The sequence below is a fragment of the Schistocerca nitens genome, chromosome 7 (genome assembly GCF_023898315.1).
Source record: "Schistocerca nitens isolate TAMUIC-IGC-003100 chromosome 7, iqSchNite1.1, whole genome shotgun sequence".
In the NCBI taxonomy this organism is placed as follows: domain Eukaryota; kingdom Metazoa; phylum Arthropoda; class Insecta; order Orthoptera; family Acrididae; genus Schistocerca; species Schistocerca nitens.
Window position 1 is genome coordinate 482,117,386 of NC_064620.1, and position 17,782 is coordinate 482,135,167.

The following is a 17,782-nucleotide window of genomic DNA, read 5'->3' on the forward strand; positions in this document are numbered from 1 at the left end:
GGTTTGGATGTACCGTGCACTATTCAGTGTCCCCTCGACGATCACCAGTGGTGTACGGCCAGTGTAGGAGATCGCTCCCCACACCATGATGCCGGGTGTTGGCCCTGTGTGCCTCGGTCGTATGCAGTCCTGATTGTGGCGCTCACCTGCACGGCGCCAAACACGCATACGACCATCATTGGCACCAAGGCAGAAGCGACTCTCATCGCTGAAGACGACACGTCTCCATTCGTCCCTCCATTCACGCCTGTCGCGACACCACTGGAGGCGGACTGCACGATGTTGGGGCGTGAGCGGAAGACGGCCTAACGGTTTGCGGGACCGTAGCCCAGCTTCATGGAGACGGTTGCGAATGGTCCTCGCCGATACCCCAGGAGCAACAGTGTCCCTAATTTGCTGGGAAGTGGTGGTGCGGTCCCCTACGGCACTGCGTAGGATCCTACGGTCTTGGCGTGCATCCGTGCGTCGCTGCGGTCCGGTCCCAGGTCGACGGGCACGTGCACCTTCCGCCGACCACTGGCGACAACATCGATGTATAGTGAAGACCTCACGCCCCACGTGTTGAGCAATTCGGCGGTACGTCCACCCGGCCTCCCGCATGCCCACTATACGCCCTCGCTCAAAGTCCGTCAACTGCACATACGGTTCACGTCCACGCTGTCGCGGCATGCTACCAGTGTTAAAGACTGCGATGGAGCTCCGTATGCCACGGCAAACTGGCTGACACTGACGGCGGCGGTGCACAAATGCTGCGCAGCTAGCGCCATTCGACGGCCAACACCGCGGTTCCTGGTGTGTCCGCTGTGCCGTGCGTGTGATCATTGCTTGTACAGCCCTCTCGCAGTGTCCGGAGCAAGTATGGTGGGTCTGACACACCGGTGTCAATGTGTTCTTTTTTCCATTTCCAGGAGTGTATGTCACTTTCAAGGACATTAAGGGGTTGGTATCTGTTTCCTGGTTCACGCCAGATGAAAACCAGGCGGGAATCACCGTCCAGACTATACCTGGATCCGTCCGTGAACATAACCTTGAACCACTGTTCCAATGACCAAGTACTACGTTCTTGACACCAGGCTTTACGGGCTCTCCTGTGACCAGGGGTCAGTGGAATGCACCTTGCAGGTCTCCGGGCGAATATACCATGTCTATTCAGTCGTCTGTAGACTGTGTGTTTGGAGAGAACTGTTCCAGTGGCTGCGGTAAGGTCCCGAGCAAGGCTATCTGCAGTACTCCGTGGCCGTATGCGGGCACTGATGGTGAGATATCGGTCTTCTTGCGGTGTTGGACACTGTGGACGTGCCGTACTGTAGCGCCTGGACACGTTTCCTCTCTGCTGGAATCGTTGCCATAATCTTGAGATTACACTTTGTGGCACACGGAGGGCCCGTGCTACGGCCTCCTTTGACCAGCCTCTAGTCGCCCTAGTATTCTACCCCTCATAACGTCATCAATATGTGTTCTTTGAGCCACTTTAAACACACAGTCACCATTAGCACGTCTGAAAACGTCTGCACACTTACTCGCTGCACCGTACCCTGACATGCACCAACACATCTCTGCATATGTGGATTGCGGCCAGCGCCACCGTGCGACGACTGCGGGTCAAGTGCGACGCATGGTCATACCCCGACGGGCCTGAGGTGATTTAAACCCGCAAAGCGCTCACCAGAGCATTGTTTCACCATGTGTCAGCAGTATCCTTAATTTATGAGCATGGGTGTAATTTTTTAAGACAACTAACCACCTGATTCTAGTAAACCTTTATTACTTGTTGTTAGCTGTTTGCCAAATGAGCCACCTGTGTAAAATTGTATTGTGATTTGTATGTTTGCCATGCTGCTTGTCGGGCTCAGTTAAGACTTTCGGTATGATCGACTTGCTTTAGCGTTCTGTATTTCAGCTGTCTATGATACCAACCAAGGGAACATTTATATCTATAAGTAGCTTACCTTAGGATTTAAAACAACAAATTCTTTCTAAATCCCTCTTAAGTAAATCCAAGCAGTACCACCTACAGGCGGCTGCTAGTATAAATTTGGTTCGGTCGTTTGCGGCATCCTATATGTTCTAGGCAATTGTACCTGGTAGTTTTGATCGGAAAATGCGCCGTAAGGCTCACTGCATTTATAAGTATGATAGCCTGCTGCCCACGGAGGCGTGTTTGCACGTGAGCTTAACGTCCCTTAAATTAATTACTAATGGAGGCCGTGTATTCTTAACCAAATTTAAATTGTCAATCCTAAAGCACAGTCACCCGTTGTATAACTTATTTGCACGGCCGCTTGTACTTTATCCTGTATCTGTTTTCACCCTTACTAAACAGTTTTTTATCAGGATATTTTTCTTCACTTAAGACTGATCAATTTTGCTACAAACTGCTCTTGAAGGGATTGGAGTATTGTTTCTTAATGAGATTTTTATGAAAAATGTAATTACTTGTAAGGGCTTCGCCATGGAAGACATTTATCACTCGGCCTTATCTGTGCAGTTGCTAAGTGTAGTTATTCGTTTGATCAACAGAAATTTTTCACCTGTCTGCTTATGAGCCACACCGTATGGCAATGAATAATTCTTGCAGCAAATGCTTAGCGCTTGAATTTATTTTGACAAGAAAAGAAAGGAGACTCTATTTTGGTGTACAGATGCATGGTCCCGCGGCAATATGAATTAATAAAATCTTCTCCGGCTTTCAGCCACGTCAGGTGTTAAAATCGCACGAGCTTTCAACCGAGCTCTCCTCTGCCATTTTCGAGTGGGGTTTTAATCATCTCACTTGGCTGGAAGCCCAAGAAGATTTTTTTAATGTTACTTTGGGTTCGCCAAAGCGCAGCGATCTTTGTATTTTTTTTTTCTGATTATCACCTTGCACTCAAGCGTATTAAGAATCGTGTTTATTGATGTGATTAGCCTTCGGTTTAGATACATTTTTTACTAGTCATCAGTGGTCTCACTATTAATTGTGTGTTTTATTAATTGTGTTGGATTGCTTTTTGACAATAAACCACTGTTTGTTAAGTCATCACCTTACCACACCACACCCACCTCCTTACAGGCCCATATATGTTCTCCTACTATCCTAATGTAGCTTTTTTAGATTTCCTTGAAAAGATGGATAAGGTAGTATGGCATATTCCTCTTCGGCAAACAGTCCAAGAAACAAACGTATGACTCAGTGAGCACAGACAGGATAATAAATCGGGGTAAAATATTACAGGCCCTGATGGAAATTGGGGGAAGAATAGAGGGGGCTCAATGTTGGGAATTATAATTCGGAATGAGCACAGACAAGATAAGAACTGGGGGGTCAGGCAAGAAAGATAGTGGTACAGATTGGAAGAACAATAGACGGAAATTTAATATTGAGAATAGGAACCAAAGAGATCATAGGAAAATAATAACAATAAGAACAGGAATGGGCACAGACAAAGACTGGATACAAGGCATCAGAATCATTGGTCACGTAGAGAGATACAGCAAAGTCAGCTTTCGAGAAACTGAAAATTGTTCCAGAGTTGATCCGAGATAAGAAAAAAGGTCATAATATGAACAGGAATAAGAGATGGAATTTTTTTCTCTGGAAAGAGCAATTCCACAGCTACACTCCTTTGTTTATTTTAACGGCTGCGGTATTGTTTTTGGAGGGAACGGTAGATTGTCAACTATGGTTCAAAATGGTTCAAATGGCTCAGAGCACTATGGGACTTAACATCTGTGGTCATCAGTCCCCTAGAACTTAGAACTGTTTAAACCTAACTAACCTAAGGACATCACACACATCCATGTCCGAGGCAGGATTCGAACCTGCGACCGTAGCGGTCACGCGGTTCCAGACTGAAGCGCCTAGAACCGCACGGCCACACCGGCCGGCATCAACTGTGGACCCACATATAAGAATTCTCCTTATAAAATAATTTTAATAAGTGCAATAATGGCGAATTTTATGGTAATAATAAACAGCAAAAGAGAAGGATATATAAAATAGATGCAATAATGTAAAAGAGTGATTTTAGAGTATGTTACTTTCAACGGAATGAGAAAAGGAAAGTAAACGAAAATAAAGCTTGCAGGAAAATATCTCAGAGGCAACAATTTAATGTAAGGGAATTGTATAAAGAAAGTAGTCATGAATTAGAATTGATTCAATCAATGTCGATCACCTGCAATGGCTGTGGTGCAGTTCAAAGAGAACAGTTACAGGAGGAGGGAACAATTTTCATTTAATGGATATATATGGGGAACTGTAAGTGCCAACGATATTTATGTTGTGTGTAAAGTGACCATATTTTCTTGGCCCAAATGCAAGACACAATAAAAAAAAGTTCATATTGCAAGAAAGTGCATAGTAAATAATCGTAATAAATACAAAATTGCAAAATATCTATTTAATTTGTTACAAAAGTACATTAATGTATATTTTATTACTATCTTCTATTATAAAGTAGCGTAAGCAAATATTCAACGCTGTGAATTTTCTTAAGCACATCTGTTTTCTTCGACAGCACATATGAAAAAGATTCAACACAAATTTCATCATAATTTGTATGATAGTGCAATATAGTAAAGCACACAATACAACTGATACGATTACGCACCTACAGATGACATATGGTGGCCATTTAATTAGCTTTGTGCCTTCTGCTGAACAATGTAAGTATTCATTGGTGATAGCAGAGCCTCGTTGTCAAAAGGTTTCTTCATTTTAACTAAAACTAACATTTAAACACATATATACAAGCGAAATAAATTATAATTCTTGATAAATCGGTTCATCCTTGTTAAATATGGGTAAAATAGGAATCCTGAATTATTTTGATAAAATTTGGGACAGAGCTCCAACAATCTTGATTGTCATGAGGGAAAGGGACACATTCTCATGTCAAAGAAGAGAATTTAGCAGATGGAGTTGTGGATACGGTGAGCAGCATACTGTACTCTAAAAATGATATTAATAATACCTGAATTGATGCTGAGGTGAATAGTTTACACTTTTGGATAATAATTTGATCAGTGATTAGACGGTGAAGTATGAAGGTAACTGTGAGGTTAGTGATTAATCATGTCCAATGGTACTAGTTAGTTCCTGGAAGATGGGAAAAGGAGCAGCCGTCTTTGCAAGAAAGTTGTAAGCGTTAAGTGTGGAAATTCATTATTTAGAGATGCTTTTAGTATAATTTTCTCTGGCTATATTCACACAAACATGTTAAAGAGAAACAAACCAATGCATTGGTTAATAATGGCATCTAAGAGATACTGGAAGATATTTATGCAGAAATATAGTGTTGAAATGAGATACTACAGGAAAAATTCATTGCATAATTGATGTTATTGTCGGTAATGTAAATAGGCAAGAACTTGAAAACACTGGTAGTACTATTTGTGTGTACTATAGCAATATATTATTACATTTTTGACAACATTAGTGTGACGTCAAAAGCCATGCGCCTTTTCTGATGAAATCTTCAAGATGACAGATGGCAAGAAATTTAAATTGTAAATGTGGTACGTGGTTGGAAATTTGAAACTGAAAAATGGCAGCAAATTTAAAAGATAAAAATGGTAGATGACAATAAGTATAAAAATTTGAGATGGAGATAAATTTAAAAGTTAAAGAAGACATTGGGGAGGTAAATTTAAAAATTGCAGATGACTAGTGACAGAAAATTTAAAAAAAATTACAGGATTCAGATGGTGGTGAATCCAAAAAAGGCAAATAGCCTGGAGGGAAAAATTTTCTACCAAAAACAGTGCAAGATGGTGCCTGTGGGAATTGTTTTTCAGCCAATGAAGGTGCAATGTGCAATTTTTGTCCAATATCTGCGACATTCATTTTTTGATCACGTTCAAAGCATCGAACAAGTAACTGACTAAACTATTTGCACCATATTAAAAGAAGTATAAATACTCGAGTCTTGTCGTTATAAAACACACACACACACACAACCACACACACACACACACACACACACACACACACACACACACACACACACACACATACATACACCCACACCCACATCAACACTCACACACAAGCACGTGAGTGCGCCACACACACACACACACACACACACACACAGACACAGACAGACACATTGAAGCACAAATACATAATATATTAGTAACCCCCCCCCTCCCCCCGGGCACACACACACACACACACACACACACACACACACACATACTGTAGCACAAATAATATATTGCAGAGGGAACATGAAGGAAAATAATTAGAAATACGGTAGGCAGGAAATATATCTTATAATTTTTTTCGTGCCACATTGTTTTCACATATTATGCTCTTATATTCAACATTTATGTATACAATGTCTTTCACATTTTCATTTTCCAAGTAGTTTTGATGGATCACTAAATTTCCATCGAAAAGTGTACGTCAAGACAATTAGAACAAGAGTAGGGAGTATGTGAAATCACATGAGTTATAAAGACGGTAGTGATCAAAAATTGCACTCTCAGTTCCAATCTACAATTTACTTATTTCCATAATATTTTACAGGTATTTACATTATTTACAATTTTTTACAATAAAACCAGTCATTATTTTTCATGTGCTAGTGACCCCAAGGAAATGTATTTATCTTACCAGGAAGTATAAAACACACATCGTTTTGCACAGAGTAATTTATGTTGTGAATTTTCGTGAATTCACAGCGCAATGACCCAGTAAATGGATACTAGCCCGTTAGAGGACATCTGTGCCATTGTACTTGACGTGGCAGGAGGCTGAAGTTGTGTTTACTCATCAGCTTGTAAGAGCAGTCTTTCCACATTCCCACTGGTCATTGTGAGGGTGAGGCTTAGGAACTTACAATTTATTCAAAAAATTAAGATGAATGTGATGTGGTTCATGTAGAAAATCGACGAGAGTAAGTTACTAACTGAATGCTCGGAATGTAAGGTGCAATGAAAATTCTGAATGTTCGTAGGGGCTTGTTGAGTTCTAAGGAGGAACGGACACCCACCTAAAAACTGTTCATCGAGTATTTGGGGCCGCTTTCCCGGGACAACCCTCGTTTGAGTAGAAGGTCAACCGTAATTTAAAAGCTGTACTGATCATATTCCATGGAAAACCGTGAACTATTTGGGACTGATCTCTGCGATGGATAAACTTTTCCCCGAATTAGGCGGCCCATGTGGTCCATAAGGGCACTCCCTCCAGGTAGATGTTAGCATATCCACTTAATTCACCATTAGTATATTTGTAGACTAGCCATGATTTGTTACCGAAAAAAAGTAATGGCAAATGATTTAAAAAACTGGTTTTGGGGACTCAGAAATATGCGGCTTGCGCACTGGAGAGGAGGCTCAGCGCTATATCCTGCAGAGGTACCCTGCCTTGGTGAAAGTCAGGGATTTGATGTGGGTAAAAAGTTTTCTTGTTCAAAGTAAGGCAGAAGAAAAAGTTACTGGGAAAGTATTGTCTCATTTCGTGATTCTCTATGAAATTGTGGGGGTCATTATGACAGTTGCCTTTTGGTTAGAAAGCACGACCGCAGGAAAAGTAGCTAGGGTTCATTTAAGCCAGATTAAAGATGTAAAAAGGTCAGACCTAGAAGGAACTAATACTGATGCCCCAGGCATCAGATTAGGGCTGGGATTTTGAACCGCTTGGCGACTCCTCTTGACAACTGACGAGTTTGGTCAAAGACCACTTTGCTGCATCGCAGCGCGATGGTCTCCCGACAGGCTGACAGAAGGCGCGGAAGAGAAGACGTCAGGATTTAGTGCCACACAGCGGAGGGAGAGACAGGTCTTGGTTGCCGAACGTTGCACCAGACTCTTGATTCGAACGCCGCCTGGAATGAAAGAGAACAGAGACGCCGCATACTGCAGTGGACGCTATGTACCGGCTATTGACCAGTAGGGTCCGGCAGCGTGTTGCGTTGCTTGCATTGAAGATTTCTGCCAACCAAGGTTTAAACTTGGCTACAGGTTGCCGAAGCAGATTCACTGCTGATTTATAGCCATCTCACCCGTGTAGCAGTATATTGTTGCATTTGGTGAGCATTTTTAACATGAGCCTTTGCGTTTTCTTCTGCGCGTGTCCCATTTTGATTCTACTCTTTCTGGCAGCGCTTTGTCGATATTCAGTAGTTCTGTTGAACATTGTTTTAAGAGGTCATTCTTGTGGTGAAACCGGCCTGTATTCTGGTTGGTTTCCTGAAGTCTGTAAACGTAAAGTACGAGCCGACTTGGTTTTGACGTTACATAAGCTGACGGTACTTGTGCCATCGTACTATTAAGTCCTCCTACTGCCAATCACGGCTTAATTAGTAATTATTTGTGGCACGCGTTGCATGTTTCATGTAGCGCCATTGGAGCGAGTGGTATTCGTAACCTGTACACTGATGAGCCAAAGAAACTAGCACACCTGCCTAATATCGTGTAGGGCCCGCGCGAGCACGCAGAAGTGTCGCACCACGACATGGCTTGGACTTTGGACTCCACTAATATCTGAGGTAGTGCTGGACGAATTTCACAACATGAATCCCGCAGGGGTGTCTATAAAACGGTAAGAGTACGAAGGGGTGGACATCACTGCTGAACACCACGTTATAAGGCATCCCAGGTATGCTCGAAATGTTAATGTCTGGGGTGTTTGGTGGCCATCGGATGTGTTTAAACTCAGAAGAATGTTTCTGGAGCTGCTGTGTAGCAATACTGGACGTGTGGTTTGTCGCATTGTCCTACTGAAATGAAATGATCGTATGGCATTGTTGGCCAGGAGGCCCCATGCGGGGAAGTTCGGCCGCCGTATTGCAAGCCCTTTTTAGTTGACGCCACTTTGGCGACTTTCGAGTCAATGATGATGAAATGATGACGAAAGACACACAACACCCCGTCATCACAAGGCAGAGAAAATCCCCGACCCCTCCGGGAATCGAACCTGGGACCCCGTGCGCGGGAAGCGAGAACGCTACCGCAAGACCACGAGCTGCGGACATTGTCCTACTGGAATTGCTAAAGTCCGTCAGAATGCACAATGGACAAGAATGGATGCAGGTGATCAGACAGGATGCTTTCGAATGTCTCGCCTATCACAGCAGTATCTAGACGTATCATCACTCACGTGCTGACATGCAGGGTCCATGGATTCATGAGATTGTCTCCATACCTCTACACGTCAATCCGCTCAACACAATTTGAAACGAGACTCGTCCGACCGTTTTTTTAACGCAACTGGTGTGCTGTTTCTTCACGTCGGAGATCTTGTTATTCCGTTCACACCTTCACCCCACTACAACCAGACTTCCTCTTTTGTGCCCGCCTTTACTAGCTTCACACATTCAAAGGGAAAGATTGGACGTGATGAAAGCTCAACAAGTAGTAAGACTACTTCACACAGTGAAAGTAAACTTATGATCTACTACAATTTGAAAAGAACAGCTTGAAATATTTAACGAACACTGTGAAAATACATAATATAAATTAAAAGTATCAGGACTCGATGTTGCCACTTCACTATCGATATTTCTGTAGAAGAATTATTGCTTATATACACTACTGGAAATTGAAATAAGAACACCGTGAATGCATTGTCTCAGGAAGGGGAAACTTTATTGACACATTCCTGGGGTCAGATACATCACATGATCACACTGACAGATCCACAGGCACATAGACACAGGCAACAGAGCATGCACAATGTCGGCACTAGTACAGTGTATATCCACCTTTCGAAGCAATGCAGGCTGCTATTCTCCCATGGAGACGATCGTAGAGATGCTGGATGCAGTCCTGTGGAACGGCTTGCCATGCCATTTCCACCTGGCGCCTCAGTTGGACCAGCGTTCGTGCTGGACGTGCAGACCGCGTGAGACGACGCTTCATCCAGTCCCAAACATGCTCAATGGGGGACAGATCCGGAGATCTTGCTGGCCAGGGTAGTTGACTTACACCTTCTAGAGCACGTTGGGGGGCACGGGATACATGCGGACGTGCAATGTCCTGTTGGAACAGCAAGTTCCCTTGCCGGTCTAGGAATGGTAGAACGATGGGTTCGATGACGGTTTGGATGTACCGTGCACTATTCAGTGTCCCCTCGACGATCACCAGTGGTGTACGGCCAGTGTAGGAGATCGCTCCCCACACCATGAGGCCGGGTGTTGGCCCTGTGTGCCTCGGTCGTATGCAGTCCTGATTGTGGCGCTCACCTGCACGGCGCCAGACACGCATACGACCATCATTGGCACCAAGGCAGAAGCGACTCTCATCGCTGAAGACGACACGTCTCCATTCGTCCCTCCATTCACGCCTGTCGCGACACCACTGGAGGCGGGCTGCACAATGTTGGGGCGTGAGCGGAAGACGGCCTAACGGTGTGCGGGACCGTAGCCCAGCTTCATGGAGACGGTTGCGAATGGTCCTCGCCGATACCCCAGGAGCAACAAATTTGCTGGAAAGTGGCGGTGCGGTCCCCTACGGCACTGCGTAGGATCCTACGGTCTTGGCGTGCATCCGTGCGTCGCTGCGGTCCGGTCCCAGGTCGACGGGCACGTGCACCTTCCGCCGACCACTGGCGACAACATCGATGTACTGTGGAGACCTCACGCCCCACGTGTTGAGCAATTCGGCGGTACGTCCACCCGGCCTCCCGCATGCCCACTATACGCCCTCGCTCAAAGTCCGTCAACTGCACATACGGTTCACGTCCACGCTGTCGCGGCATGCTACCAGTGTTAAAGACTGCGATGGAGCTCCGTATGCCACGGCAAACTGGCTGACACTGGCGGCGGCGGTGCACAAATGCTGCGCAGCTAGCGCCATTCGACGGCCAACACCGCGGTTCCTGGTGTGTCCGCTGTGCCGTGCGTGTGATCATTGCTTGTACAGCCCTCTCGCAGTGTCCGGAGCAAGTATGGTGGGTCTGACACACCGGTGTCAACGTGTTCTTTTTTCCATTTCCAGGAGTGTATGACGACACTTTCTTGGTAAATATGTAGATATTTTATCAGCAGCCCTAGTGGTTCAAAGGTGTGTGAAATCTTATGGGACTTAACTGCTAAAGTCATCAGTCCCTAAGCTTACACACTACTTAACCTGAATTATCCTAAGGACAAACACACACACCCATGCCCGAGGGAGGACTCGAACCTCCGCCGGGACCAGCCGCACAGTCCATGACTGCAGCGCCTTAGACCGCTCGAGCAGCCCTAGTACTTACCGCTACCTTGCTCCAGGTAGTTGCTATCACGGTAAATAAGCTTCACCATATCACCATTTAACGAAATTAAATGGTTCATAGAAGCATCCGACATTAGGTTGTCAAGCATCATATCATTACCCAACATCCACAGTATGATTTTTGATTATAATAAATATAGGAACACTATCGAAAAATCCAACAAACCATCTGGATACTTTTGAAAGTGGAAAATTCAGATTCTTTTGAACATGACGCCCCGTGTGCGATGGTGCGGCGACAGTCAGAGTACCGCGCTGTGTCCCCTGCGCGCAAACAGAGCTGTTTTTCCGACAGCTCTGTCGCCAAATGCTTCGTGCTTTCCTACGTAAGACGCAAATGCCGTAAATATTTTCTCCAGTGCAGCTTACTGTGTCTGCAAATCCATCTCGTGTTGTTTTGACCCATTATTCAAATAGTATGGTCCGCATTTGTGCCTTTCAACGCATGTAGCGTTAACTACGGGACCCTTCGATTTCTTGTTGTTTGGAGCAAATTTTTCTCGGTGACACTTACGAGATCCACGAACGACAGCCTTAAAGACGGCAAAATAATCGTACAATGCACGCGGGAACCGACAGCGTTACAAATACTGAAAAACAACTCGAAACAGACGTTCCCGCACTTTCCCTGGAAAATATGTAAATTCCGGTTGAGAATTTGCTTTTAGAATGCTTCTACTTTGATTGACTTTGGAGAACCAACAGTGTATAATTTAATGTTGTTGATGGAGGACGTTTAACCAAAATTTAGGTTATTTCAGTAATTTTGTCCTGTATTCTATTTGTTTTCATTCATGCAGTACACTCACTTGATGGCGGAATTCGACAAAATATTCAACACCTATATTCCATACAGAACATCTATACAAAAACATTGCTGTCGTCAAATGCATTATAGAATGCAACGGATGTAAGTGCAGAAATTATTTATATAGCACCCTACTACGTTCACACACTTGAGTGTTGATTGCTTTTTCACTGCTTCTTCCCGGAAACATGTTACAATGTTTCTAACCTGGTGTTTTCTGCACGGCCGCAACTGCACCACTAACTGGACTGTGCCTGTCAGTATAGACTAACCCTTTTGGCTCCACGAGTCCACACTTCAACACCTGACTATGCGCAGAGGAAAATAAGCATTAATGGCCTGCTCTTGCCAGATTTACTTGGGGGTACTAACATACCTAAAAAAAAAAAAAATACACGACATCTAACAGCTATAAATACTGATCTGCAAATGATATAAATACTGATGTAATGTTGTTCAGTACTTCGCCCTCAACCGTCAAGAGAAAGACCTGCACTTGTATCCGTTACCTCGTGTATACTGCGTAACGTCATAAAATCCCAACGTTTTCTTGGCATTTTATGACATGATGCAAAATATTGATAATTTTCGCTTTCACGATATAAGTGACATGTGAGAAAGTAGAAAGGAGTGACCTATTATGTGATTTTATATTAGAGACTAGACCACAACTCACTTTAAATCAGTCAGCAAATTAGGCGAAGTGAACTCTTTGTATATAAAATGTTCAGTATGAGATAAAAATGTTGATTATTTTGGCAAGTTCTGTCATCGAGCGACACTAAAATAATTTTCATTGGCCACGACATATTATTCTCTACGATGAGAAGAGAGTAGAGAGAGAGAGAGAGAGAGAGAGAGAGAGAGAGAGAGAGAGAGGGAGGGAGAGAGAGAGGTCGATGGCACTAGCTTGTTGGGCTTTAGGTCAGACCCAACAATTTTAAAGTAAGAAATTACTAACTCTATGTGATACTGAACTGTAAACAGCAAATATTATTTGTAGCGTAGGTGGACGAATAAAAGTTCGACAGAAATGTTGCAGAATAGCAATATGGTGGATTTCAAATACACTCCTGGAAATTGAAATAAGAACACCGTGAATTCATTGTCCCAGGAAGGGGAAACTTTATTGACACATTCCTGGGGTCAGATACATCACATGATCACACTGACAGAACCACAGGCACATAGACACAGGCAACAGAGCATGCACAATGTCGGCACTAGTACAGTGTATATCCACCTTTCGCAGCAATGCAGGCTGCTATTCTCCCATGGAGACGATCGTAGAGATGCTGGATGTAGTCCTGTGGAACGGCTTGCCATGCCATTTCCACCTGGCGCCTCAGTTGGACCAGCGTTCGTGCCGGACGTGCAGACCGCGTGACACGACGCTTCATCCGGTCCCAAACATGCTCAATGGGGGACAGATCCGGAGATCTTGCTGGCCAGGGTAGTTGACTTACACCTTCTAGAGCACGTTGGGTGGCACGGGATACATGCGGACGTGCATTGTCCTGTTGGAACAGCAAGTTCCCTTGCCGGTCTAGGAATGGTAGAACGATGGGTTCAAATGGCTCTGAGCACTATGGGACCCAAACTTCTGAGGTCATTAGTCCCCTAGAACTTAGAACTAGTTAAACCTAACTAACCTAAGGACATCACAAACATCCATGCCCGAGGCAGGATTCGAACCTGTGACCGTAGCGGTCTTGCGGTTCCAGACTGCAGCGCCTTTAACCGCACGGCCTCTTCGGCCGGCTAGAACGATGGGTTCGATGACGGTTTGGATGTACCGTGCACTATTCAGTGTCCCCTCGACGATCACCAGTGGTGTACGGCCAGTGTAGGAGATCGCTCCCCACACCATGATGCCGGGTGTTGGCCCTGTGTGCCTCGGTCGTATGCAGTCCTGATTGTGGCGCTCACCTGCTCGGCGCCAAACACGCATACGACCATCATTGGCACCAAGGCAGAAGCGACTCTCATCGTTGAAGACGACACGTCTCCATTCGTCCCTCCATTCACGCCTGTCGCGACACCACTGGAGGCGGGCTGCACGATGTTGGGGCGTGAGCGGAAGACGGCCTAACGGTGTGCGGGACCGTAGCCCAGCTTCATGGAGACGGTTGCGAATGGTCCTCGCCGATACCCCAGGAGCAACAGTGTCCCTAATTTGCCGGGAAGTGGCGCTGCGGTCCCCTACGGCACTGCGTAGGATCCTACGGTCTTGGCGTGCATCCGTGCGTCGCTGCGGTCCGGTCCCAGGTCGACGGGCACGTGCACCTTCCGCCGACCACTGGCGACAACATCGATGTACTGTGGAGACCTCACGCCCCACGTGTTGAGCAATTCGGCGGTACGTCCACCCGGCCTCCCGCATGCCCACTATACGCCCTCGCTCAAAGTCCGTCAACTGCACATACGGTTCACGTCGACGCTGTCGCGGCATGCTACCAGTGTTAAAGACTGCGATGGAGCTCCGTATGCCACGGCAAACTGGCTGACACTGACGGCGGCGGTGCACAAATGCTGCGCAGCTAGCGCCATTCGACGGCCAACACCGCGGTTCCTGGTGTGTCCGCTGTGCCGTGCGTGTGATCATTGCTTGTACAGCCCTCTCGCAGTGTCCGGAGCAAGTATGGTGGGTCTGACACACCGGTGTCAATGTGTTCTTTTTTCCATTTCCAGGAGTGTATGTTCACAGCTGAATCAAGAACTTTTTTTTTTGTGGTTTTAGGGCGCACAACGTCAACGGTGATTAGCGCCCAGACTACTTTAGGAATGCACCGCGAGTCACCAGTTTAAAACAGCAACAAAACGGAAAACACGATGAAAGACATACTGACAGGCATAGGATTAAAAAAGAAAACAGCATAATCAAATGTCCTTTGAGAGGGTTGTCAAATTGATAAAATGAAGAACGCGAGCAGCTGCTCGTGGGTCATCCGCTAAAATGGCTTCTACAGTACATGGCAGGCCAATATCGAGACGTAGGGTGTTAAAATTCGGACACGACGTTAAAATGTGGCGGACCGTCAGCAATTGCCCACAGGGGCAGAACGGCGCCGGCGCAGCCGTCAGCAGATGGCGATGGCTGAACCGGCAGCGGCCAATTCGCAACCGGGCCAAAACTACCTCCTCCCGCCGAGAAGGGCGTGAGAAGGACGTCCAAGCCACGGGTAGAGCTTTCAAGGCCCGAAGCTTGTCTGAAAGTGCAGCCCAATCGGCATGCCACAGCGAGACAATGCGCCGACAAATTACCCTGCTACAATCTGACGAAGGGACACCACAAGAAGCTGTCCGAGGCTGGAGGACCGCAGCCTTGGCCGCGGCATCTGCAGCTTCGTTCCCAGGGATACCGACATGGCCAGGAATCCACATAAAGCTAACCGGAGAACCGACGTCCACCAGCTGCTGAAGAGAGCGTTGGATCCGGTGCACGAAAGGGTGAACCGGGTACGGATCACCGAGGCTCTGGATAGCGCTCAGGGAATCGGAGCAGATGACATATGCAGAATGTCGGTGGCGGCAGATGTAAAGGACAGCCTGGTAGAGGGCAAAGAGCTCAGCTGTGAAGACCGAACAATGGCCATGGAGCCGATATTGGAAACTTTGTGCCCCGACAATAAAAGAACACCCGACCCCGTCATTGGTCTTAGAGCCATCTGTATAAATGAAGGTCATATTAATGAACTTCGTACGAAGTTCGACAAAACGGGAGTGGTAGACTGAATCGGGGGTAACCTCCTTCGGGAGCGAGCAGAGGTCAAGGTGGACGCGAACCTGAGCCTGGAGCCAAGGTGGCGTGTGGCTCTCGCCCACTCGAAAGGTGGCAGGGAGTGAAAAATGAAGGTGTTGAAGGAGGCGACGAAAGCGAACTCCAGGGGGTAGCAGGGCGGAGACATACAACCCGTATTGACTGTCGAGAGAGTCATCAAAAAAGGAACGATAAGATGGGTGATCAGGCATTGCCAGTAGCCGACAGGCATACCGACAAAGCAGTATATCGCGCCGGTAGGTGAGTGGCAACTCACCAGCGTCAGCATGAAGACTCTCGACGGGACTAGTATAAAACGCTCCGATCGCAAGTCGTAAACCCCGATGTTGTATGGAGTTGAGGCGGCGTAAGATGGATGGCCGTGCAGAGGAGTATACGAAGCTCCCATAATCCAGCTTGGAGCGGACGATCGACCGATATAGGCGAAGGAGGACGGTTCGATCCGCTCCCCACGACATACCACTGAGAACACGGAGGACATTGAGAGAACGGGTACAACGGGCAGCCAAATAAGACACATGTGGAGACCAACTAAGTTTCCTGTCAAATGTAAGACCTAAAAATTTTGTTGTCTCCACGAATGGGAGAGCAACGGGACCGAGTCGTAAAGACGGTGGGAGAAATTCTTTGTAGCGCCAGAAGTTAATACAGACCGTCTTCTCGGCAGTAAAACGGAAGCCATTGGCGACACTCCACGAGTAAAGACGGTCAAGAGAACGCTGAAGACAGCGCTCCAGGAAACACGTACGCTGCGCGCTGCAATAGATGGTAAAATCGTCCACGAAAAGGGAGCCTGATACATCAGCTGGGAGGCAATCCATTATTGGATTGATCGCTATGGCGAAGAGAGCGACGCTCAAAACTGAGCCCTGTGGTACCCCATTCTCCTGGCGAAAGGTGTCTGACAGGACAGAACCCACACGTACCCTGAACTGTCGATCCGTTAAAAAGGAACGAATAAAAAGAGGGAGGCGACCGCGAAGACCCCATGTATGCATGGTGCGGAGAATGCCCGCCCTCCAACAGGTGTCGTAAGCCTTCTCCAAATCAAAGAACACAGCCGCGGTCGGGCGCTTCCGCAAGAAGTTATTCATAATGAAGGTCGACAATGTAACCAGATGGTCAACAGCAGACCGGCGCCTACGAAATCCACATTGTACATTGGTAAGTAGGCGTCGAGACTCGAGCAGCCAAACCAATCGAGAGTTAACCATTCGCTCCATCACTTTACAGACACAGCTGGTAAGCGAGATGGGTCGATAACTGGAGGGCAAGTGCTTGTCCTTCCCCGGCTTAGGAATCGGGACAACAATAGACTCGCGCCAGCATGCGGGAACATGTCCCTCAATCCAGATGCGATTGTAAGTACGAAGAAGAAAACCTTTACCCGCAGGAGAAAGGTTCTTCAGCATCTGAATATGAATAGAATCAGGCCCTGGAGCGGAGGACCGTGATCGGCCAAGTGCGTTTTCGAGTTCCCGCATGGTGAATGGGGCATTATAACTTTCACGATTCGAGGAGCGGAAGTTAGGTGGCCTAGCCTCCTCTGCCTGTTTGCGGGGGAGGAAGGCAGGGTGGTAATGAGCGGAGCTCGAAACCTCTGCGAAAAAGCGGCCGAAGGCATTGGAGACAGCCTCAGGGGCCACAAGAACGTCATTCGCGACCGTCAAGCCAGAAACTGGTGAGTGGACCTTAGTGCCAGATAGCCGGCGCAGGCGACCCCAGACAACAGAAGAAGGAGTAAAACTGTTGAAGGTGCTTGTGAAAGCAGCCCAGCTGGCTTTCTTGCTTTCTTTAATAATACGACGACACTGTGCACGTAATCGTTTATAATTGACACAATTCGCTACTGTAGGGTGGCGTTTAAAGGCGCGTAAAGCACGTCGACGAGCACGTAGAGCGTCTCTACATGCTGCGGTCCACCAGGGGACCGGTACGCGACGTGGAGAAGAAGTAGGGTGAGGGATGGAATATTCAGCAGCAGAGAGAAT